This window comes from Aegilops tauschii, chromosome 1 (assembly GCF_002575655.3).
Source record: "Aegilops tauschii subsp. strangulata cultivar AL8/78 chromosome 1, Aet v6.0, whole genome shotgun sequence".
In the NCBI taxonomy this organism is placed as follows: Eukaryota; Viridiplantae; Streptophyta; class Magnoliopsida; order Poales; family Poaceae; genus Aegilops; species Aegilops tauschii.
In genome coordinates, this window is record NC_053035.3 from 88,010,916 (window position 1) to 88,035,951 (window position 25,036).

Sequence of the window (25,036 nt, forward strand, 5' to 3'; positions counted from 1 at the left end):
CCACCAGCTGCGATTCTTCCTCAAGGTTATTTCGCGCCCTACCGTCATCTGGCCCACAAGTCTTCAGCAGTAGGGCTGCCTCGGTCAGCCCCAGTTCGTCCACGTGGCCGTGCCGTCATCAGCCGTCGCCTAGACCATTGGCCGCCACCATGAGGTTCGCCTCTTCTGGCTCCGGTTTGTCCGGGGGCCTTGTTTCTGCCGGTTGGCACTATGGTGTTGTGTCCGCGCCTACGATGGCGTCCGTCTTCTCTATTGATGCTAAGATATGTGGTGTTGTGGCGTGCTTGTGGTGCCCAGGACCACATACCAACGCCTCCACGGGATGGAATTTGAGGATTCTTCTGTCGTCGCCAACGCCTGATCCAGACACGGCATTTGGTAGCAAGGAGCAAATCCATCGGGAGGAGGCGATGACCTCTGTACTCGTGGTCAAGGCCCCGACGTGTGTCGGAGCTAAATCTGACAATTCCCGTAGTATGGCTTGTACAACTATATCAGATACGCCTAAGGGGTAGAACCCTCCGTGACTCCATTTTTTGTCCTGTAAGTCAGCGCATTGAGCCATGATTTTTGTCTACGTGGACCCAAACGAAACGTGCGGCCTCTTCCAATGCATTGGTGCTAAGGTGAGGTGCTAAATGCATTAAAAAGCTTAGCAACTACTCTTCCCAATGCATTGGTGCTTAACTTTTGTAGCTAAACTTTCCTTATTTAATATTTTAACACCAAAACACCTTCATGCATTAGTTGATAGTCATTTTGCATAGGACCACGCGTTTAGCATCGTTTCTCCTAGGGTCATCATAAGGCTACTTCCAATGCATTGGTGCTTACATGAGGTGCTAAGCACATTAAAAACTTTCGCAACTAAAGCCTCCAATGCATAGGTGCTTAACTTGTTGGTGCTAAGCATCCTTCCTTTAATGATTTCGCAACTAAAGTTCTTCATGCATTGGTGGTATTCTTTCATTTAAGTGTTTTGTCTAGGTTCTCGCGCTTGGCATTGTTTATTCCTGGGTCACCACACTCATCTCTCTCCTCTTAATTACCTTGCCACATCAGACTTTTTGCCTACATGGCAGCCTTAGCACCTGTACAAGATGAAGCATTGAGAGGGGCCTAATACTCTCTCTTCTCTTTAATTGCTCCGTCATATCACTTTTTTACCTATGTGACATCCTTAGACTGGTCACAGTGGGGAGTAACTTAGAGTAGTAACATGCATATGTTACTAGTCTATGTTACCACCTCCACAGTGGGTAGTAACATATGTGTTGTGTTATGCATCACTTTATGTATTAGGTTGTAGACTCATCTTTTCTTGATATGTGTGATGTTATAGTAACTAGTTATGCTACCACATGCCACTCTTTCTTCATTAATTACATGCCACATCATCTATTTTGCCTAGATAAGTGTGATGTTATCATCTATGTTACTTTAACTGTGGCTAGTCTTAGCACCGGTACCCCTTGAAACACTGGCAAGGGAGTAACACTGCGAAGAACCACATTGCAGCTGGACCTTGCATCCCGTGAGAATCAGACACGCCATAGTTCACTCGCAAAGCGGTACACACGCGTCTGCTCCTACCCGCGGCACGACCCAGCCTCGGAATTCGGGACACAACCCGCGGCTTCCCTCGTAAGCCACCGCCCCCTCCCAACCAATAACTGCGCCCAAGCCCGTCCCCATCCTCCCCTCCGCAGTTCCAAACCCCTCCACAGCCTCGCTCTCTCACATTCGCACCCGTGAACCCTCTCCTCTCCTCTCGCTCCTCTCCCTCAACCTTCTTCCAGAAGCCAAGGCCCTCTCTCGGGCCCCACTCCACCGCCGCGGTGACATGGGGGGAGGCGCTATGGAGGTGGACCTGACCCACGGCGCGGTGGCGGCGATGTCGCGGTTCCAGCGAGGCCTGCGCCCGGTGCTGCAGGTGTTGGGCGCCCCTGCCTCGGCGGGCCCCACGGACCGGTACCGCTTCCTGCTCTCCGACGGCGTGCACTCCCAGGAGGGGATCCTCGTCCCCTCCCTCGACAGCCTCGTCAGGACCGGCCGGCTCTGCGACGGCACCGTCATACGCGTCCTCGACTACGTCTGCAACTCCGTCTGCAGCCGAAGGTGACGGCCAATCGCTCTCCCGCCCAACCCCCGGCGATCTACACTGATTGTCTCACGAGATGGATTAGGGTTTTAATGTGCTTTATGCGTGCTAAATGGGGGGAAATGCTAGGGTTCTGCACGGTTTTCCTGTGCCGATTTCCCCCACGCGGTAACTGCGCAAGCAGTATTCCGCGAGATCTATGGCTATACTTTTGTGGCTGGTGCATGCACGCTTTCCGCCGGCTTGTAGTTGATTCCTTGTATTACTTGCTAATAATGCGCATTTGCTAGTGTTGGTTTTGCTGTGTACATGACTGAACTTTTTTACATTTTAATAGTAAGTTGCAACGGAGTTATGTAGTCAACATATGGCGCCGATGGGTAGGTGTCCAGTCTAGCTGGTTCATTTGGTACAACTTGAATCAGATATCACAACCTTGCTTACCAGTTTGGAAGGAAATAGCTATCGGGTACTACCAAAACTAGAAGACTGACTTGTGCATTTGTGATGTGGCCGTGAGATCTAGCCTTGTCTATTTGTATGGAAACAAAGATTTATATTTAGAGTTCAAATCAATTATTTTGATGTACATTAGAGCACACAAACCCTCCATTATCAGATACTCCATCTGTCTCGTCATATAAAACACTCTTATATTATGGGACGGAGGGAGTATATGTTTTTGCTGCATGCAAGGCCACCTGACGGCACAAGTTTATTGGCTAGATAGGACTTCCGTTTTCCTGATCTTAGGCTTCTGCCTGAACGTTTTACCTTTTGTTTCTGTGGTTTAATGTCCGTGCCACCCATCGTGATTGTTTAGCTTTATACTATTTTGGAGAACTTTTTTCCAGTATAAATGACACGCCTGCCTTTTGGTTTGAGAATGGCTCATGTGACAATGTGAATACTAGAATTTTCATCATAAATATGTCCATAGTACTAGTATCAACTATGTATATGCTGTTACAATATTACTCCCTCCGTCCCAAAATAAGTGTCAACTTTAGTACAAAATTGTACTGAACTTAGTACAAAGTTAAGACACTTATGTTGGGACGGTGGGAGTACTAGTGCATTGACTATAAAAAGCAATTAAAGTGCCTATTGGGGACCATGCCAATCTGATTCCTATTATGTATATATCCCTAAACCCTAATATATTGCATCCTTATACACAATCTGATTCGTATTATGTAGGCTATAGACTTCTTAAACAAAATGTATCTGCCACAATATAGACTATAGACTTCTTAAACCTTATGTATCCACCACTATAGCTGTTTAATATAATTCTCTCCACCACTCCAACTTGTGTCAGCAAACTAACCTCCCGATTCATTTCTTTCTCCCCATTCTTGTGGGAACTTGCCTTTTGATTGTTACCAATGTCTGTTAGTTGTCACCAAGTGGATTTGTATGAGTTTCTTTGTCTAGTTATTGTGACACCTCTAATATTACATGTTGTTTTGATTTGTTGAGATTAATATGATGTATCTACACATGCATAACAACACTCCTGTGACAAGGCTCCTCCCTGGCGTGGAAGAGAAGTTTTGAGGCTTAGACAAGTTCTGTTTATTTCATGCTTGATTTTGGTGGAGTACATGAGTCCCTTCTGTAGGGAGAGAAGACTTGACTTGACCACCAAAAATAGTGTCTCTACTATCCTAACAAACTCTTATCTCTCCTTTTTTTAAAATTAAACATATATCTTTTCCTATCGCTTTGACTCTATCTTTAGTTCTTTAGTATCTTCTTTGATTCTGCTGGTTTTTGACTAGGACGTGTGTTACATAACAATTGCGTTGGATGTGCCATACTTTTAGGCCATAACATTACAACCCTTTTTGCTAGACAGCTGGCATCTGGGGTTCCATTTCTAGAAGCCACCTTGTTGAGGGGGAGTGAAGTCTGCGTCTATTGCTGATGATCAAATGATGTCCATCCCCAGGAGCCTGAACCTGAATGGATCATTTTTGTACAAGAGCCTGCCCAGGCCCACACTGGTCATGCCAGGATAAAGTGCCACTGTGCCACACTCAGGAGAAAGTGGCATTCCCAAGGAGAAAGTGCATTCCCAAAGTGACAGCCGAAGCGGTTGACAAAACTCTTACCAAATCCTGTTCAAATTTCCTAATACACTAGAAATGGTTCCAGACTTCCAGGTCTTCATGGCCTTTGAAGAGCCCTAGGCGACGAAGTCATGAAGCCCGCCATGTCACGACGCTCACTAACTAAGCATCGTAAACCCTGCTGCTAGCCATCTGATACCAAATGTTAACCTTGATCCACAACAAGATACTTTGGGTAGGATAATGGTTTGAAGCTCGGGGATATGTCACTCGGCCTCTACAATCTGGTGACAGGGCTCTTCCTGTTGTGGAAGAGAGGCTTTGGGCTTAGGAGACTTCTCTTTTTTTTCCATTTTATGTTAGCAGAGTATAAGGATCCCTTATTGGCAATCTCCACTTACCCAAATTATCCTTCTTTTTGCTACGTTCATAAGTATAAGATGTTTTGGATATTTCAATATGGACTACATAAAGACTGAAATGAGTGAACAAACAGACTAAAATAAGTCTATATACATCCGAATCGGAAAGAAAGTTAGAACATCTTATATTTGTGAACAATGGGAGTATTAAACATTTCCTACTACAATAACTTTCTCTTTAGTGTCTTCTAATCCTACTGGTTTCTTGCTAGGATGTATGTTACATTGTTACTTTTAGCCCATAACAGTAAATGGAGTCCTTTCCTTGAAACTTCTCTTCTGGTAGAGCTACTTATATATGCATTGTCCATTGACAATTCTATAATATTTCTGACGTATATTGGGTTTTCGTTTCAGGGTCATCATCGTTATCCAACTTGAAATGGTGCAAACTGACTGCACACTGATCGGGAGTCCTTCAAGTTATCAGGTCAATGCTGCCCAACCAAATATCAGATCCTGTTCTGGTAGCCTAGGCATCCATGGGTCAAGGGCTGAGCAAGGTATTAATGACATGGCATTTTCTCCTGATCAGACTCTGTTGCGCTCTTCTATTGCCGCAAGGGCCGAAAATGCTGTGAACAATCTGCCGTTCAGTGGACTTCATGGTTCAGTGCTAAAGCAAAACACAATAAATGCCAAGATGCAGCAGCTTTCACTGAACTCTCATCAAGGGAAAATGCCTGCAGTTCGTCCCACTGGTTGGAGCTTTGGCCCTCGCCCTGCAGAGTTTTCGTGTGAGCAGCCACCTCCAGTATGTGTGAATAGAGGATCTGTTCCTAACAATGGCACTCCTTCTGTCATCCCTATCGCTCCTTGAACCCATACCAAGGTAAATGGACAATCAAGGGTAGGGTCACTGCAAAGACTGATCACTGCCACGGGAGAGCCTTATCCTTTGATCTCCTTGATGCATAGGGTGGAGAAATTCGTGCAACATGCTTTGGTTCGATGGTTGCCCAGTTCTCTGACCAACTTGTTGTTGGAAATGTGTATTTCATATCTGGAGGATTGTTGGAACCAGCACAGAAGTTGTTTAACCATTTAAACAATGCGTATGAACTGATTTTGGATAGTTCAACATCTATAGAAATTTGTTCCAGTGACGACAGCGACATCCCTTGGCAGCAATACAATTTCCAACATATCAGTGAAATAGTAAGTATGGAAAGTGGATTCATGGTTGATTTGCTTGGGGTTGTTACATCAGTTAGCCCTTCTGTTATAATAATGCGGAAGGATGGCACAGAAACCCAGAAAAGAACCCTTCAACTGAAGGACATGTCTGGTTGTAGTGTGGAAATAACATTATGGGGGAGTGTCTGTAATGCTGAAGGTCAGCAGCTGCACTCGATGTGCATTTCTGGCTCTAATCCTATACTTGCCTTGAAAGGTGGCCGCATCTGTGAATTCAACGGCAAAACTGTGGGAACAGTCAGCTCAAGCTTGTTAAAAATAAATCCAGACTTGCCTGATGCAGAAAAGCTGATGCAGTGGTACATAACTGAAGGGAAATTAGTGGTTTGCACTTCTTTATCTCAGGACATCTCAAGCGTGGGCAAGATGTATATGCGAAAAACAGTTGCGCAGATCAAGGACGAGAACTTGGGGCGATCAGATCAGCCAGATTGGGTCACTGTTGAAGCTACAATTTCACACATCAAAACTGAGAAATTTTCTTATCCAGCTTGCACAAGGGAGGTTAATGGTAAGCGCTGCAACAGAAAGGTAACAAATAATGGTGATGGGATGTGGCATTGTCCCAAATGCCAGCAGAGCTCTCAAAATTGTGAGTACCGACACTTGTTTCAGTGTAAGATCCAGGATCACACTGGGACTACCAATGCTACTGCATTCCAAGAAGCTGGCCAGGAAATAATTGGCATCTCAGCGGAAGAGCTTTTCATGATTAAAAATGTAGATCTAGATGACGCACGATTTGCAGAAATAATACATGGTGCCTGTTATCAGCAATTTCTGTTGAAGCTGAAAGTCATGGAAGAAACCTTCGGTGATGAACCGCGCGTGGAAGTCAGCATCATGAAGGCTGAAAGATTGGACCACACATCAAACAAGAGTCGTATTTTTGATCTTGGAGCATTCGATGGCCTTTGGGCGGATGGCCAAGGCTCAGCACCTGGTGTGAATGGTGTTGCTACTGCTGTGAATGCTGGTTTCACCAACTCAGACGCCGGACGGCAAGCTAAGGTATCTGGCGGGATGCCTAATGCAGCACCATCAGCAGCACGATATGCCTGCAGTACATGTGGCTCCACTGGGCACAACGTGCAGAACTGCCCTGCAGCCATGGATATCCAGCTAGCAGCAACAGGTTGGGGCTTCACGCCGAGTTCATATGGCTCTTCTGCATCCGATGCTCGCCTGTGCTGCAAGTGCAATCAGCTTGGGCACTGGGCTAGAGACTGTCCAGGGCAGGCCACCTCGTACGGCTCTTCTGCATCCAAAGCTCAGCTGTGCTGCAAATGCAATCAGCCTGGGCACTGGGCTAGAGACTGTCCGGTGTAGGCCGCCTCGCATGGCTCTTCAGCTGGAAACGACAACGGCAGCCTTGGTTTCTGCTTCAGATGTAATCAGTTTGGGCACTGTCCTAGTGACTGCCCAGCTCCCTACTCTTTTGCAGGTGCTAACGGCGGCGCGGGTGGTGTGGGCTTCAAAAATAATCAGCCTGTGCACCTTGCTGGACTGTCCAGCTCAGGCTAGTGCCCCTCCAGCGGCGGGCTTGTGGGAACGGTGCTGCGCCGCATCAGGAGGATGCCTATGTTGGTAATGTCTGAAGTACTCTGCCCATCATGTAGCATCTTGATTTGGCTTAGTTGCGTGTTTTGTACAGTGTGTTAAATCTACCTGCTCTGTGGCTTGCTATCGTTGTTCACTTGCTACGTACATATGTATGGACCTTGTATTAGCGCTTTATTAAGCTTTATATAATCAACGTATGTTAAGTAGCATGTCGTTGCATTTCTGGTATTTTGCGGTGCGATTTGCTTGTTATATGCCTCTATTCAGTGCAGATCTCAGCCCACCGTTTACAAGTAGGCTAAGTCAGTTCAATGTTCTGATTATTAGACCTCTTTGTAGCATTGCATATTTTCTGTTGGACCGGTTGTTATTTGGGTGATGCATCATCGGCACATGCCGGAGAGAGTCACCGTGCCACTGGAGTGTGCATTGCAAGTCGGATCCATGGTCCAACGGCATTGCAGTTGTAGTGGCCGCTCAATCCTCCAATCCTCCCACGGACCCACGGAAGAACCTACAGCATGCCGAAGACGAGATCCTGATCCTCTGCCTGTCGTGGAACTCACAGCATGCTGAAGACGAACCCGTGGAGGAACCAGACCAGCTCGCCATGTTGGCACGGCACGAGCATCGCAACGGTGCGTCGAAGCATGGCACGCAGCAGTCCTGCCAGGACGGAGCTCGTCTACTCGCTCGCCGCCTGCTACTACTGCTCCGAGGAGGACATCCAACTGCAGGTGATGGAGGGGAACAAGGAGCTCGATGGCGAAAAAGGCTACCACTACAGATACGGCGCGTGGCGGCGGTTGGACCGTTGCGCTGTTGAGCTCGGATTGATGTACATCTGCGGGTGATCGGTCACCCCTTGTTTTTCCACGTCCAAAGCAGTCCTCCTCATATCCCTCCTTCAAATCCATATAAGCCATATAACGTGGTAAGCACTATGTAGATCAACATAGCAACATAGGAATATAGCATCATATCATACATACATAGGGTATTAAAATTTTGCACAATCATACGCCAAAAAGCAAGTTCATCCACTTGGATATAGTATAGATTAACTAAAATGCTAGCTAGATCGACTAATTAAATGAAGATGGGCGGGAAAAAAAATCCTATGAGACCAGGTCGCCAGCTCGTGAGACCCACCTCGGTGGATGACACTTGATATTGACAATCTCAAAGTACGTAATCCCACTTTGCCCAATTACCCATTCCTGATTTCAATTCCCCATTCCTGATTTCAATTCCCGATTCCAATCATGTACAGGGATACCTACGTAACTCTCACCCCACCAGCTAGAGTGCGCGTGCTGCTCTCATCAATGGCGGCGCCGGATAACCTTGTCGCCGGCGGCCTGAACCACGCGACCAAGACCTGTCGGCCATGGCCACGCCGAATGTACTTGTACTCATCGCTAGCGACCGCGTGCCCCCATGCTACCATGACACCCCATCCATGGTCGTGCCAGACGATCGCGACGCAGGTGGTCATGTGGCACAATGTTACATTGACTTCTCGTCCATGGGTGTGCAGAACGACCTCGTCCCCGGTAGACACGCAATGTGACGCCGGATTCGTCCACGACGGCGGAGTCCCGGCCGGTGGTTCCAGTGTCAGCTAGCCCTCATGTTCGTCTACGACTCTTCCTCTCCCGGTGTGTGATCCATGCAAAGCTAGGCTGGTTGAATGATTACAGTAGCGAAAATGCTACCCTTACAGTAGTCCGCTGCTTACACCAATGGTAAAGTGAAGATTATTGAATTCTGAATATGTTTTAGGGCCTCGAAGGGCTGTTTATATAAGATACAAAACTTGGGGGCCAAGGATAGTAGAGATAGATTACAACTTGAACTACCAAATATACAAACCGAATATATACTCTAATACCCCCCGCAGTGTCAACATCAGGTGTAACGATGTTGAGACTGGAGCGAATGCCAGTGAATGCTACAGTGGGGAGCCCCTTGGTGAAAATATCAGCAATTGCACAGTTGTAGGAACATGAAGCACATGGACGTCGCCAAGAGCCACTTTTTAACGAACAAAATGAATATCAATCTCGATGTGTTTTGTGCGGCGATTCTGAACCGGATTGGACGCCATGTAGACTGCAGAAATCTTGTCACAATAAACAATAGTTGCACGCTCGATGGTCGATGGAGCTCAACCAGAAGCTGACGGAGCCACACTGCCTCGGCCACAGAATGAGCAACAGACCGATATTCAGCTTCTGCAGAAGATCTGGAAACTGTAACCTGCCTTTTAGAAGACTAAGAAACAAGATTGTCACCCAAATAAACACAAAATCCGGATGTAGATCATCGAGTATCTGGACAACCCGCCCAGTCTGCATCAGAATAAACTGTCAAGGTTGTTGGAGAGGAAGAGTTAAGAAGAAGACCATGATCAATAGTACCTTTGAGATACCGAAGTATTCTCTTGACATGAGAAAAATGAGGAACACGGGGATCATGCATATATAAGCACGCTTGTTGAACAGAATAAGATATATCAGGATGAGTGAGAGTGGCATATTGGAGAGCACCAGTCATACTGCAATATAGAGTAGGATCAGAAAAAGGGTCACCGTCGGCCGACAACTTGGTACCAACGTCGACCGGCGTACGACAGGGTTGACAGTCAGTCATCCCCGCACGAGAGAGCAAGTCAAGAAGGTACTGCCGTTGAGAGAGAAAGAGTGTAGATGAAGTGCGGGAGACAGTGATCCCAAGAAAGTGATGAAGAGGACCAAGATCAGTCATGGAAATTCACGATTAAGAGAAGAGATAATATGTTGTAAAAAGGAATCAGAAGAGGCAGTGAGAATTATATCGTCAACATATAGGAGAAGATATGCAGTATGAGAGGAGGAACGAAAAATAAAGAGAGAGGAATCGAATTTAGATGGGGTAAAACCTAATGTGTCAATAAAGGTGGTGAAGCGATGAAACCAAGCACGAGGAGCTTGTTTAGGACCGTACAGAGATTTGTGAAGAAGACAAACAAAATCAGGAGAAGAGGAATTCTCAAAACCTGAAGGTTGTTGACAATAGAAAGTTTCATTGAGAGTGCCATGTAGGAAAGCATTTTTAACATTTAATTGATGAATCGGCCAAGAGGAGGAGACAGCAAGACTGAGAACAACACGAATGGTACTAGGTTTTACAACCGGAGAAAAGGTCTCATCAAAATCAACACCGTGTTGCTGAGAAAAACCACGACATACCCAACGAGCTTTATAACGAGCAAGAGTACCATCAGCATGAAATTTGTGACGGAAAACCCATTTGCCGGAAACAACATTGACACCGGGTGGTTTGGGAACGAGAGTCCAGGTGTTATTTTGTTGAAGAGCATGAAACTCATCACGCATAGCAGAATGCCAGAGAGGATCGAGAAGAGCACGTTTATAAGAGGTAGGAATAGGGGAGACAGTGGGAATGGCCGTGAGATTAAGACGTCGTGTAAGCACGCTTACCACGAGTGCACATGACATGATCGTTGGCCGGAGGTATTATAGGAACAGCATTGGACGGAAGAGGCGGTGTGGAGGAAGAAGAGGAAGAAGGAGAAGCGACAACAGGGGAGATAGGCATGGGAGGAGAGGTAGCTGCCGTCAAGGGAGGAGTGGAGGGCGCGGAAGGCTGTGGTGAAGGAGGGGTGGGCGGCGCGGAAGGCTGCTGTGGAGTTATGGGAGGCTGCTGTGGTGGCTGTTGCTCCGCAGCAATAGAGGTAGGAGTTAGACGAGGGAGGAGAGAAGATGAAGAATGGACAGGGGATGGTTGGGGCGTAGGTGATGATTTTGTGGCAGCGTAGGGAAAAGTGTGCGTCAAAGACGACGTGACGGGAAATAATGACACGACCGGATGAGGGATCGAAGCAACGAGAGCCCTTATGATCATCGGAGAGACCAAGATAGATGCAGGGTAAAGATCGAGGTTCTAGTTTATGAGAGGTCGTAGAAGTGATGTTGGGAAAACAGAGACAACCAAAAACGTGGAGAGAAAGATAGTCGGGATGTGAAAGAAAGAGGGATTGAAAAGGAGTGTAGAGAGGACATGTTTTGGTTGGTCTAATATTTAGAAGAAGTGTGGCAGTACGTAGTGCTTCAACAAAAAATGGGGAGGAAGAGAAGCTTGAATAAGCAAGGTGCGAAGAATATCATTGATGGAGCGAAGAGAGCGTTCTGCTTTACCGTTTTGAGGGGATGTATAGGGGCAAGAAAAGCGAAGGAGTATGCCAAGAGAAAGAAAGAAAGTGCGATTGTGAGTTTTATCAAATTCACGTCCATTGTCACATTGAATAAAGTGTATTGGAAGACCAAAGTGGTTTAGAACATATTGACGAAAATTGAGAAAAAATGGGTGTACGTCGGACTTGGCTCGGAGAGGAAAGGTCCAAACATAATGGGAATAATCATCAAGAATTACAAGATAGTATTTATAACCAGAAACACTAGGAATTGGAGAGGTCCATAGATCACAATGTAGTAATTCAAAAGGAAAAGTACTAATAGTAGAGGAGGTACCAAATGGTAGTCTAACATGTTTGCCACATTGACATGCATTACAAAGAGAGGAATCATGAGAGACACTAGAACTAGGGATACAAAATTCCTGTAATAATGATGATAGTGTAGCTTTATTAGGATGACCAAGCCGACGATGCCATAGATCAACTGATGCAAGCATGGCGCGAGGAGTGGAAGTGGGGGCGCCATGAAGAGGATAAAGATCGCCTGTGCTATTGTACCGAGCTAGAACCTCCCCCGTTTTCAGATCCTTCACAGATAAACCAAAGGGGTCAAAGGTAAGAATAACTTGATTATCGATGGTAAACTGACGAACGGAGATAAGATTAGCAATTAAAGATGGGACTACAAGAAAGTTACATAAAAGAAAATTGTTAGAAGAATAGGGGATGTAAGAGTCACCGGTGCAAGAGACAAGAATAGTGGAACCATCACCGATGGTAATGGAAGAAAAAGAAGAAGGAAAACAAGCTGACAAAAAATTCATATTTGAAGACATATGCGTGGATGCACCAGAATCGAATATCCAATCCGTACCGTCGTTGTTGAGGGTGAAATTGTTCATGGCGGCGATGAAGGCAGCCTGATCCCAGCTTGGCGATGTTGTCGAAGGAGAGGGGGCAGGCACGTTCATTGGTGCATGCTGACCGTATGCGTACGGTGACGGGGTCGAAGGAGCACCTAGCGCATAGGGAACCAGGGCGTAGCCGGGCGGAAGCACGGGGGCGCCGGGCGGGGTCGGTATAGTAGTGGCGGTGTAGACGTGAGCCGGCGGTCAGGGTCCGAGGAGACCAGGAGAGCCGGTGGCAGGACGATGGCCCGGACTCCAGGATCTCGTGTATGCTGGAGGAGCGCCGTAAGGAGACGGAGCAGACCAAGGCATGGGCCATGCCTGAACCAGCCCGGTCCAGGGATCTTGCTGCGGGTGACATGCCGGTGGAGTAGATGCCGGTGTAGACGATGATGATGACGCTGAAGAGCTGGCGGAGCGAGGCTGGGGCGGCCGATAGACGGGATTCTTCCCGCGGTAGTTAGGGCTCGGGCGCCAGCCTAGAGGCGGCTGGGCAGGTGCCGGCGACAGAGTGGATGGAGCTGGCGCCGAAGACTTGGTGGTGGCGTGAAACACTTGCGGGCGAGTAGCCTTGCGAGCTTGGTTCTGAGCCTCGAGCTGAAGGAGAGAGCGGACCTCGCCGAAGGAAGGGTAGGGCCGCAACATGGGGATGAAGGCCACCTGTTTCTCAAACTGCTCACCGAGGCCGACGAGAAGAGCGTTTATGAGGACGCGGTCGTCGACGTGATCACCAAGCTGCCGTAGTTCATCACCGATCGACTTGATGCGCTGGCAGAAGACGGTGACCGGGGAGTCTCCTTGGGTGATGGTGCGGAGCTCGGTGTGGAGAGCGTTGATGCGGGCGTCTGAGTTGTCTTGAAACAACTGTTGAAGAGAGGCCCAAAGCTCGGCTGCGGTGGCATCGTCGTTGGAGACAAGATTGAAGAGCTCGGTTGAGATCCGAGTATAAATCCATTGGATGATCGTGAGATCGTCCTTCACCCAACGCGGATTGGCAGGCTGCGGGACAGAGGATGGATGTATATGGTGGCGTAGACTGCAGCGACCAAGGTGGATGTGGAAGAGATGGCGCCAGTGGTAGTAATTGTGGGCAGCGAGATCAAGCGAGATGGGTATGAACGACGCAACATCGGCAATTGTATCTGCTAGAGAGATTTGTGGTGGCGGAAGGGTGTATTGGTGGTGGGTAAGAGAACTAGGGTTGGAGGAGGAAGAAGAGACGGATGGCGATCTGGCGGCGTTGGACTTAGCCGCGGTAAAGAGAGGCCGCGCCGGGAGAGGTGGAGGGGCCGGCGGAGAGGCCATGTCGAGGAGATAACCTAGGCGACGGATACCATGAAGATTATTGAATTCTGAATATGTATTAGGGCCTCGAAGGGCTGTTTATATAAGATACAAAACTTGGGGGCCAAGGATAGTAGAGATAGATTACAACTTGAACTACCAAATATACAAACCGAATATATACTCTAATATAAAGACATCGCCGCGCGCAAGACATTGCCGACGCGGCTGGACAAACTCCTCCTCGACGGCGGCCATGCGCCAAACTACTCCGTGTTGCGGCACTCGCTCACGCCCAGCCAACAAGGAGTTGTCATTTAGATATCGGCTGTCCGGCACCCTTGCAGCTGGAAATAAACATGTTAGTGACGAGCAGCTGCATTTGTCCTGGCGCCCGGCCGGCGTCGAGGAGGAGTTAGTCGGCCGCCGGTGAGGATGTTTTGGCACCTGAACACCATCAACACGGAGTCGTCTTTTAGTGTAGCCGCCGTCGACGACGATCGGCATCTTGGTGTGTGATCATGATGAACGTAAAGTCCACCCAGCCAGCAACGCCGTCGGCGAGGCTCGCGTGGATGCCGGTGACCAGATCATTCGGCACGGCCATGGACGAGAAGTCAATAATGCTTCATTCCATGCGGCCACCGATGATGAGGTCCTTTGGCTTGGCCGTAATGAACGAGAACAAACAAACCCTAAATCGTAAATCGTTCTGTAATTGTGTACGTACATGTTCGAGCATACGAATTGCAATCGGGAATAGCAGTCGGATTGAAAATTAATCGTGAATAGCGGTTGGGATGCTTTGAGATTGTCAGTGCCAAGTGTCATCCATCAAGGTGAGTCTCACGTGGTGGCTTGTGAGACCTGGTCTCATAAGACACTTCCAACTCAAGTTTTTCTTCAAAAGATTTCATCATATCATCAACGATATGTTTAGTAAAAGCTTTATTTGGACCATAAATATGAGGAGAGTTCAACATGGATGCAACAAGTAAATATAATCTATCAAAGGACGATTATCATAATTAAAGTCCTTATAATTCAAAAGAGTGGGTTTATTGCTACTTAAAGTTTTGACCTCTCCAATCCCATTTTTATCAATTTTTGCATCAAGATCTATAAATTCTGAATCATTGAGATGCCTTTTAACTAAAGTTGACTCATCTCCAGTACCATCTTTATCAAGATTTATATTAAAAAACAAAGATTCAATAGGAGTCACATCAATCACTTTAAGATCTTCATCATTATTTTCACGAGAAAAATCGAAGAACACGCTTTTACAAACTAATCTTGCTTAGCACACACCCTAGCTGTTCTTTCTTTACATTTATCAATAGAAATTCGCATAGCTTTTAGAGACTCATTAATATCATGCTTGGGTGGAATATATCTAATTTTCAAAGAATCAATCTCAAGCGAAATTCTATCAACGTTCCTAACCAAATCATCAATCTTGAGCAATTCTCTTCAACCATAGCATTGAAAACTTTTTGGGAACTAATAAATTCTTTAATATTGTTCTCAAGATCAGTAGGTACTTTATTATAATTTCCATAAGAATTGTTGTAGGAATTACCATAACTATTTGAGGAATTACCATAACTATTAGAGGAATTACTAGGAAACGGCCTAGGGTTGAAATTACCTCTATACGCGTTATTACAAAAATTGTTCCTACCAACAAAATTCACATCCATAGATTCATTATTATTTCCAATTAAAGAAGACAAAGTCATATCATTAGGATCAATAGGAGCACTCTTACTAGCAAATAATTTCATTAATTCATCCATCTTTCCACTCAAAGTATTTATTTCTTCAATTGCATGCACCTTTTTACTAGTGGAAGATCTTCCGGTATGCCATTGAGAGTAATTTGCCATAATATTATCTAGGAGTTTAGTAGCTTCGCCTAATGTGATTTCCATAAAAGTACCATGCGCGGTGGAATCTAAAAGATTTCTAGATGCAAAATTCAATCCCGCATATTTTTTTTGTATAATCATCCATAAACTCAAACCATGCGTAGGACAATTTCTTATCATCATTTCATCCTCTCCCGAGATTGTGCAACATGCTCATGATCAATTTGCTTAAAATTAATTATATCGTTCCTAAGGGCGATGATCTTAGCGGGCGGAAAGTACTTGGAAATAAAAACATCTTTAAACTGATTCCATGAATCAATACTATTTCCAGGCAAAGATGAAAACCAAGTTTTAGCACGGTCTCGTAGTGAGAATGGAAATAGTTTCAATTTAACAATATCATTATCCACATCTTTTTTCTTTTGCATATCACACAGTATCAACGAAAGTATTTAGATGGGATGTAGCATCTTCACTAGGAAGGCCGGAAAATTGTTCTTTTATAACAAGATTCAGCAAAGCGGCATTAATTTCATAAGATTCCGCACTAGTGGCGGGAGCAATCGGAGTACTAATAAAATCATTATTATTAGTATTGGAAAAGTCACACAACTTGCTCTTGAGACATCGTGACAAAGCAAGCAATCTAACACATGAGCAAACAAAAAGCAAATGGAAAGATGAACGAAAGAAGGGCGAAAAAAGGCAAATATTTTTGTATTTTTCTGAAGACATTTTAGAAGTGGGGGAGAGGAAAATGAGAGGCAAATGGCAAATAATGTAATGCAAGAGATGAGAGTTTATGATGGGTACTTGGTAGGCTTGATGTAGACCTCCCCGGCAACGGCGCCAGAATTTCTTCATGCTACTTCTTGAGCTTGCGTTGGTTTTTCCCTTGAAGAGAAAAGGGTGATGCAGCAAAGTAGAGATAAGTATTTCCCTCAGTAAGAGAACCAAGGTATCAATCCAGTAGGAGGTACAATCAAGTCTCCAATCTATGCACCTACACAAACAATCAAACACTTGCACCCAACGTGATAAAGGGGTTGTCAATCCCTTCACGGTCAATTGCAATGGTGAGATCTGATAGAGATAGATATAAAAGATTACTAAAACGTAAAATAAAGTAAATATAAATAAAGTGCAGCAAGGTATTTTTGGTATATAGATCTAAAAATATAATATGGTAAATAGACCCGGGGGCCATAGGTTTCACTAGAGGCTTCTCTCTTGAAGGAAAATACTACGGTGGGTAAACAAAGTACTATCAAGCAATTGATAGAAAAGTGCAAAGTTATGACGATATCCAAGGCAATGGTTATGCATATATGCATCATGTCCACGTCAAGTAGACTGAAACGATTCTACATCTACTACTATTACTCCACACATCGGCCGCTATCCAGCATGCATCTAGAGTATTTAGTTCATAAAGAACGGAGTAACGTCTTAACTAAGATGACATGATGTAGAAGGATAAACTCAAGCAATATGATGAAAACCCCACATTTTTATCCTCTATGGCAATAATGCAATACATGTCTCGCTACCCCTACTATGTCACTCGGTGAAATCACGCAAGATTGAACCCAAAGCTAAGCACCTCTCCCATTGCAAGAAAAACCAATCTAGTTGGCCAAACCAAACCAATAATTCAAAGAGAAATACAAAGATATCAAATAATGCATATAAGAATTCAGAGAAGATTCAAATAATATTCATAGATAAGCTGATCATAAATCCACAATTCATTGGATCTCGACAAACACACCACAAAACAAGATTACATCGGATAGATCTCCAAGAACATCGAGGAGAACATGGTATTGAGAATCAAAGAGAGAGAAGAAGCCATCTAGCTACTAGCTATGGACCCGTAGGTCTATGGTAAACTACTCACGCTTCATCGGAAGAGCAATAGGGTTGATGTAGATGCCCTCTGTGATCGATTCCCCCTCCGACAGATTGCCGGAAAAGGCCCCAAGATGGGATCTCACGGGTACAGAGGCTTGCGGTGGCGGAAAAGTATGTTCGTGGACTCCTCTGATGGTTGTGGAATATTTGGGAATTTATAGGCCAAAGAATAGGGTTAGAGGGACTCCGAGGGACCCACAAGGCAGGGGGCGCCCCCCTGGGGCGCACCCTCCACCCTTGCCGTCGCCTCGGGACTCCTTTGACTTGGTTCTCAAGTCCTACGGGTGTCTTCTGGTCCAAGAAAAATCATCGTAAAGTTTTATTCCATTTGGACTCTGTTTGATATTCCTTTTTCGCGGAACTCAAAAGCAAGGAAAAAACAGAAACTGGCATTGGGCTCTGGGTTAATAGCTTAGTCCCAAAAATAATATAAAATGGGATAATTAGATTTATGCCCCTAGTTGTGTCCCACTCGTCTGTTTTACCCCTAATTCCCAAAAGTCACCGGTTCCGTCCAAGTCACTTTGGTCCTCTTATGCTTTTGCCCTTTGACCGTTTGACCGTCAGTTTAAAAACTTCATAACTAATTCATACAAAATCAAAAAAATGCAAATCAGATACCAAAATGTTCAGAAAAACATCACCTATATGTCAGTGTCACTTGCATTCATGAAAAAAGTGTTGGAAAGTGCACATCCTAGTTTTAGCTCTTTTGATACCACCATGAACAGTAAACTCTAAAAAAATTCAAAAAAATAAAATAAAAATATGGTGGCAAAGAATGACAAGTGTTGTAAGTGCTTGCCAAGTTTCATTAGGGAACGATATTCGTGGAAGTCGTGGCAAAAAAAATAATCTATTTTGGAGTGCTGAGTTTTTTTTTGCCGCGGCACCCACGAATGTTATTCCCTAATGAAACTTGGGAGGCACTTAAAACATTTGTCATTCTTTGCCACCAAATTATTTTTGAATTTTTTTGAACTTTTTAGATTTTACTATTCATGGTGGTAGCATAAGAGCTAAAACTCGGATGGGCACTTTCCAACACTTTTTTCATGAATGCAAATGACACTAACATATAGGTGATGTTTTTCTGAACATTTTGTTATCTTATTTGCATTTTTCTGATTTAGTATGAATTAGTTATGAAGTTTTCAAACTGACGGTCAAACGGTCAAAGGGCAAAAGCATAAGAGGAGCAAAGTGATTTGGACAGAACCGGTGACTTTTGGGAATTAGGGGTAAAACAGATGAGTGGGACACAACTAGGGGCATAAATCTAATTATCCCATATAAAATAGCATATTAATGCATATAAAACATCCAAAATAAATAATATAATAGCATGACACAATCAAAAATTATAGATACGTTGGAGACGTATCACAAGCCTACCGCACGGGAAGGACGCGGTGTCGCCGAAGCCAGCCGCGAAGCGCGCGGCAGAGGGACCGGCCGCGCCCGGCAAGACGGCCGCCAAGAGGGCGCGCCACGTCATCCCGTCCGCGACAGCAAGGCAGGCCATCCCGACGGTTATGGGGTTCCCGCGGACTAGGCGGCCATGGAACAGGCCTGGCTGGAGATGCCGGAGGGCATGGAGCCGGCGGAGACGGTCGTCGAGCCGTCGGCGAAGGAGGGGCGTGACCCAGACCGGGCAGAGAAGGCGGTTGACGACCGGGAGGTCATGGAGATCGGTGATGACACCCCACCCCGGACCGACGTGGTCGAGCGGGTAGAGGCCGGAGGAGGCAGAGGGGCAAGGGAACCCATCCTGGAAGGAGCGCCGCGAGCGACGCCGAACGGAGCGCCACAGGTGACGCCAGACGGGGCACCGCAGGTGACGCCGGACGGGGCATTGCAGGTGACGCCGGCAAGAGCGCCGGAGTCGACGCCGGCCGCGGAGGAGCCGAAGAGCGGTGAGCACGCCTTGGTGGTCAGGCAGCCGCAGGAAGCGCCGGGAAGCCACCCTGCCACCGGGTCGCCGCAAGCCCGGGCCGGGTCCAGCGGAGCCATCATCGGCTCACACACGCAGGAGGAGGCGGCGATGGATTTCGTGCACGGGCATCTTCGCGGACGTGCGGACCGGGTTCAGGCCTTTGCCCAGAGCGATCTGGAGCGGGCGCGCGAGATGGAACGCTCCGCAATCATAAGTTTTCTTGCTAGTCTTGGTTTTCCTTTGCAGCTAGTCAGTGGGGGCGCGCTAGCTCACTCACTTGGTGTAGCCCCCGAGATTTGGGCCAACTACGTTGTAGTTGGGTCGAATCTAAAAGATGTCTTTGTAGTTTGCATTGATCCTCGCTTTCTTGCAACACCTGGACAACCTTCGAGTCGGCATCCATAACCGGCTTTTGGAGAGACACCGCCAGGTCTCGGCCCAGCTTGCCGCTGCGGGGGAGTCGCTTCGTCTTGCCAAAGGTATGTCTTGCATGCTCTTAGTGGGGGCGCGCTAGGGCACCCAGTGGGTGTAGCCTCCGAGATTTGGGCCAACTATGTAGTAGTTGGATCAAATCTTAAAGGTGTCTTTCTTTCTTCCTTCCGGCATCTGACTTGAAATCTTGCCGCGAGCCGCCGCGGCCGAGGTGTCGGACCTGCGAACCCGGCTGATCGAAGCTGGCCAGCAGCACGACCAGGCGGTCGCCGATGTCGGCCAGCTCCGGGCTGAGGTGGAGCAGCTGAAGGCGGAGGCCGCCAAGGCGGCGGAGGCCCACCAGACGCTTGCCGAAGCCGACCAGCAGCCTGACCAGCTGGCTGGTGACAAGAGCCAGCTCCAGCCGAAGTGGAGTGGCTGAAGGCAGAGGCTGCCAAGACGGCAGAGGTCCACCAGGTGGAGCTCGCCCAACTAAGGGACGAGCGCGGGAAGGCAGCCGCCGCCAAGGACGACGGGCTAAAGGCAGCCGTCGATAAATGTGCAGAGCATGAGGAGGCGCTCGAAGCCCGTGGCCGCGCCGGAGACTTGGAGCGTCACGGTATGTTGTGAAAGGTGCAACACCTGGATGAGGTCTTCGCAAGTAAGTAATTCTTCGCCCGTCATGCCGGGCCGGTTGCAAGCCGGCCTACCCTTTACATGGCTGACCATTTTCCTCGTTCATTTGCCAGCGTACTTCCCGGAGAGGCAGGACACGGCGGACGAGGCCGTGCTCACCCACCGGTCGACCCCAGCGGGCGCGGGTGCCAAAGTCGATCCGCACGCCGCGAGGAGTTTCCCGGAGATCATGCATGCCACCGAGTCCCACCTGAAGGCCCTCGATGTGCAGACAGCAAGGCTCTCCGTCGCCGGGGTGGGCATGGCGGTGGCCCTCTGGCCAGGTGTGGTTGCGCCCAACTCCTTCACGTGGCTGGCACGCTGGCCGAAAGCCGCACCGGCACGGCTCCACGCATGGCGTGTCTCCACGGCATGCGCCGGTGTGGACTTGGCGTTGCGGTTTGTCATGTCTTGGTATCTAGGCCTAGACCTGAACCAGCTGGCAGCCCAGCGAGCCATCGCAGAGGCCCAGTTAGAGGCGGAGGCGGGCCGGATTGCCGCACGGGCCAGCTACCTTGCCTCATTTGCTTCGCATGACGAGTTCCAGGTGGAGCGGACCGAAGACGGCGTGGAGGTGCCGCCCGACAACTTCGGCCTGGCGCTTGACGACCCAGCGGGCAGCTCCGAGGAGTCGGGCCCTTACGCGGTGTTGGGGAACGCAGTATTTCAATTTTTTTCCTACGATCATGCAAGATCTATCTAGGAAATGCATAGCAACGAGAGGGGAGAGTGTGTCTACGTACCCTGGTAGACCGAAAGCGGAAGCGATATGACAACGCGGTTGATGTAGTCGTACGTCTTCACGATCTGACCGATCCAAGCATCGAACCCCCTCGCCGGCATCGACGGGGGAGGATAAGGACCCCCGCCCCCTCGGGCTCCTCCCTCCCTGCTCCACCCACTCGCCCACTTGCCCCCTCTCGGCCTCATCAGCACCCGAGATATTTCCCCATCGCTTGTTCCCCTCTCCCTCGTGCGCTCTCTCCTCCCAGAACACTGCCGTCGCCGTGCACTCCGAGATCCCGTGGCCACCAGTGTTTCCTCGCCCGTGGCTCGTGTCCATGAGCTTCGCCTCGCTTGCCTCCGTCAAGTTGGCGCTCTGCTTCGTCTCGGGGAGTAGCGCATCGACCTCATCGTCTTTGTCAACGGCCGCGGCCACCGGAACCTCGCCGTCGATCTTCTCCAACGCCGGCCACCACGAGCCCTCCCCGAGCCCACTCGTGGACACCTGCAGGACCACGATGAGCCCGCGGTCATCCCCCCTCGCTCGCTAGCTCGATCCCGCGCCCGTAGCTTCCCCCTCATCGTGCCCGAGCTCGTTGCCGTGGTGGTACTCGCTGCCGTGTCCACGACTCGCGTAGCTCGTTCCCGACCACCCCGTCATGCTCAGCGGCTCTGCCCGCTACCAGGCCCTTCGGCTCCCGCTGCTTCTGCCTCCACCGCTGTCTACAGCCGCTTGTCCCACGCCCACCCGCGTGTGTGCCGTCCGCAGCTTGGTTGCCGGCCCCTGCTCGCCGGAACCACCCCGCAGCCGCTCCTTGCGGTACCTCCCGCTCCCCCGCGCCGCGTGCCGCTGGCCCAGCCTGCTGCCCCGTGCCGCTGATAGCGGCTGCACCCTGCTCCCGCCGTCCGCCGCCCCACACCCGCTCGTCTCCATGCTGCTGCTCCGTCCGCGCAGCCTCATGGTGCTTGCCGCAGCCGCCCCGCCACTCCCCGCGCACCGCCGCGCCCAGCGCTGCACACGCCCGCGCCGGCCACCGCTCGCCGGCCCTGCCGCCGACCGCTGCCGGCGCCGCCTAGTCCCCTCCTCCCCGTCGCGCCTGCTCCGGCCGGCCGAGGCCACCGGCTGCGCCCCCTGGCCGCGCCACACCGCGGTGGTGCCCCCGCATCCAGAACGGCCGCGGCCGTCGCCCGGGTCTGCCCCGACGGGCACCCCTCGCCCGCGCCCGTTAAGCCCACTCCAGTGGGTTTTGTGCCACTGGCAGCTGGGGCCCTCTCCCCTGTTTTGTATAAAAAAAGAAGGGAAAAAATAATTTAATAAAAACAATTCACTTAATTAAATTGGTATATTTAGTTCTAATTAGAATTAATTAGCTTAATCACCTCGTTTAGTTATCTAATCAATTAGGTTAGCTGAGGTGACTATGACAGATGGGCCCCACTGCTCCTTTTGACCAGTCAACCCAGTCAAGGTTGACTGTTGACCCTGATGATGTCATGCTGATGTAATAACCCCATTTTAGATTTAATAATAATTCCATGAATTCAATAAATTTCTAAAAATTCATAGAAATAATCCGTAGCTCGGATGAAAAAGTTTTATACATGAAAGTTGCTTAGAACGACGAGACGAATCCAAATACGTGGTCCGTTCGTCTGTCGCATGCCCCTAGCATAGCGAACATGCAACCTTTCCCCTCTGTTTCATCTGTCCGGAAATGCCAAACTTCGGGAAAGCATTCCCGGATGTTATCCCCTTCGCCGGTATCATGTAGCACTGCGTTAGAACATCCCTAGCACCGCGTTTCGTCATGTCATGCATAGTATTGCACTTGTTTGCTCTGTATTTATTGTTTCTTCCCCCTCTTCTCTCTGGTAGACCCCGAGACCGCTGCTGATGCCCCTGTGATCGACTACGTCACCGACAACACTTCTTCCCTTTCAGCGGAGCTTTCAGGCAAGCCCCTCCTTTGATCATCCCGATATCGCCCATTCCATTCTCTCATGCTTGCATTAGATTTTGCTACTGTTATTGTTTGCTCCTATTCTGATGCATTGCCTGCTTTTGTAACCTGCTCATTGTACCTTACCTGCTTATCCTAAACTGCTTAGTATAGGTTGGTTAGTGATCCATCAGTGACCCCCACCTTGTCCTTGTTTCCCCTGCTTTAGCATCGACGACTCGATCAACGTGATCGACGACCAGAGCCTGACACCTCACATCACATCACACCCCTTTTGTTGCTCGACTCTGTAGAGCTACTATCAAGTGCCGAGGGTGAGACCTCACAACGCACTCCCGATGACAACTCTGTAGTGTAGCTATTCGGTCATGGTCATCGAGGGTGGTTCCTCCTTCACCATTCCCGATACGGCTCTGTCGTGCAACCCCTCAAGTGTGAACCTCGAGGGTGGTTCCTCTTACGTTCACCTTGATGATTACATCAAGTGGAATTCACCGGAGGTGATTCCTCAGGTTTTTCCCTTGGTGTTTGGACACACGGTTACCTTGACTTTACTTGAGACCATTGTTGAAGTCGGGTCGGCCCCGAGGGGTACCTGCGAGTCGATGTGAAAGTGGGGCGGGCCCGTTGAGCACCCGCGAGTTTTCTACGTGGCACGGCCGGGCAGTCTGGGCCCTTGCCGTAAGTCCATGAGACGGGGCGACGGGGTCACATTATCGTGAGTCTCTGCTCGTCTCCGCGAGCCCCCAATGCACTAACAGGTTTGGGTATTTGTTCCGAGTTGGCCTCTGGCCTTTACGCACTAACCACCACGTGAGAATAGATATGGGCCTCGATGTCGCAGTATCAGCCAAAGCTTTGTCAGACGTCCAGTTCAGCATTGTTGGCCTGTCGGGCCAGTGCCATCCAGTATGAGGTGGTGCTCGTCCCGGCTCGTCGCACAACGACCCGGAGTGCAACAGGCGATGGGCCCAGACCCCGAAGTGCTTAGGATGTAGACCGACGGGGACCTCACTTCTGAGCCTAGGTAGGGCTACGACGTGTTGATCTTTCGAGGCCGGGATTGACTCAGAAAAGTGTGTCCGGCCAGAGTAATCAAGCATGTTGGAAAACGTGGTGCACCCCTGCAGGGAAGATATATATTCGAATACCGTGTCCACGGCAACGGACGTTCAGACTTGTATCATGATCTTATACAACTAGAACTAGATACTTGAGATATGTGATGGATAATGTTGGCTCCGGGATTGCTTTTTGCAGGGAGTCGAGGAAGGATCTCTGGGCCGTAATGGTACAACATGCTTGTTAATTATAAATTGCTAATTCTTTACTCTTCTACATGCTGCAAGACACTTGGAGCAGCTTGAAGATGCTAGTCTTCGATAGGCTAGGCCTTCCCCCCTATTCTGGCATTCTGCAGTTCAGTCCATAGATGCAGCCCTTCCATTTGATACCAATGCATACTTAGTATAGATTTGATGCTTGCGAGTACTTTGGATGAGTACTCACGGTTGCTTTGCTACCCCTTTTCCCCCTTCCTTCTTCTTTCCGGTTGATGCAACCAGATGGTGGATCCTTGGAGCCAGATGCCACCGCCGACGGATGCTACTACGTGGAGACCGCCAACGACCAGGAGTAGTTAGGAGGTCCCAGGCAGGAGGCCTTGCCTCTTCGATCGTTGTTGCTTTTGTGTTTGCCTTCTTAAGGCATCCTTATTTAACTTATGTCTGTACTCAGATATTGTTGCTTCCGCTGACTCTTGTGTATCAAGCTATGTATTCGATCCCTCGA

General features: G+C 48.6%; 1 pseudogene; it reads left to right on the forward strand.

Annotated features, from left to right (window-relative positions):
• The first annotated feature begins 1,694 nt into the window (after window positions 1-1,694).
• On the forward strand, window positions 1,695-7,564 carry LOC109752809 (replication protein A 70 kDa DNA-binding subunit A-like; annotated as a pseudogene).
• Window positions 7,565-25,036: the final 17,472 nt, after the last annotated feature.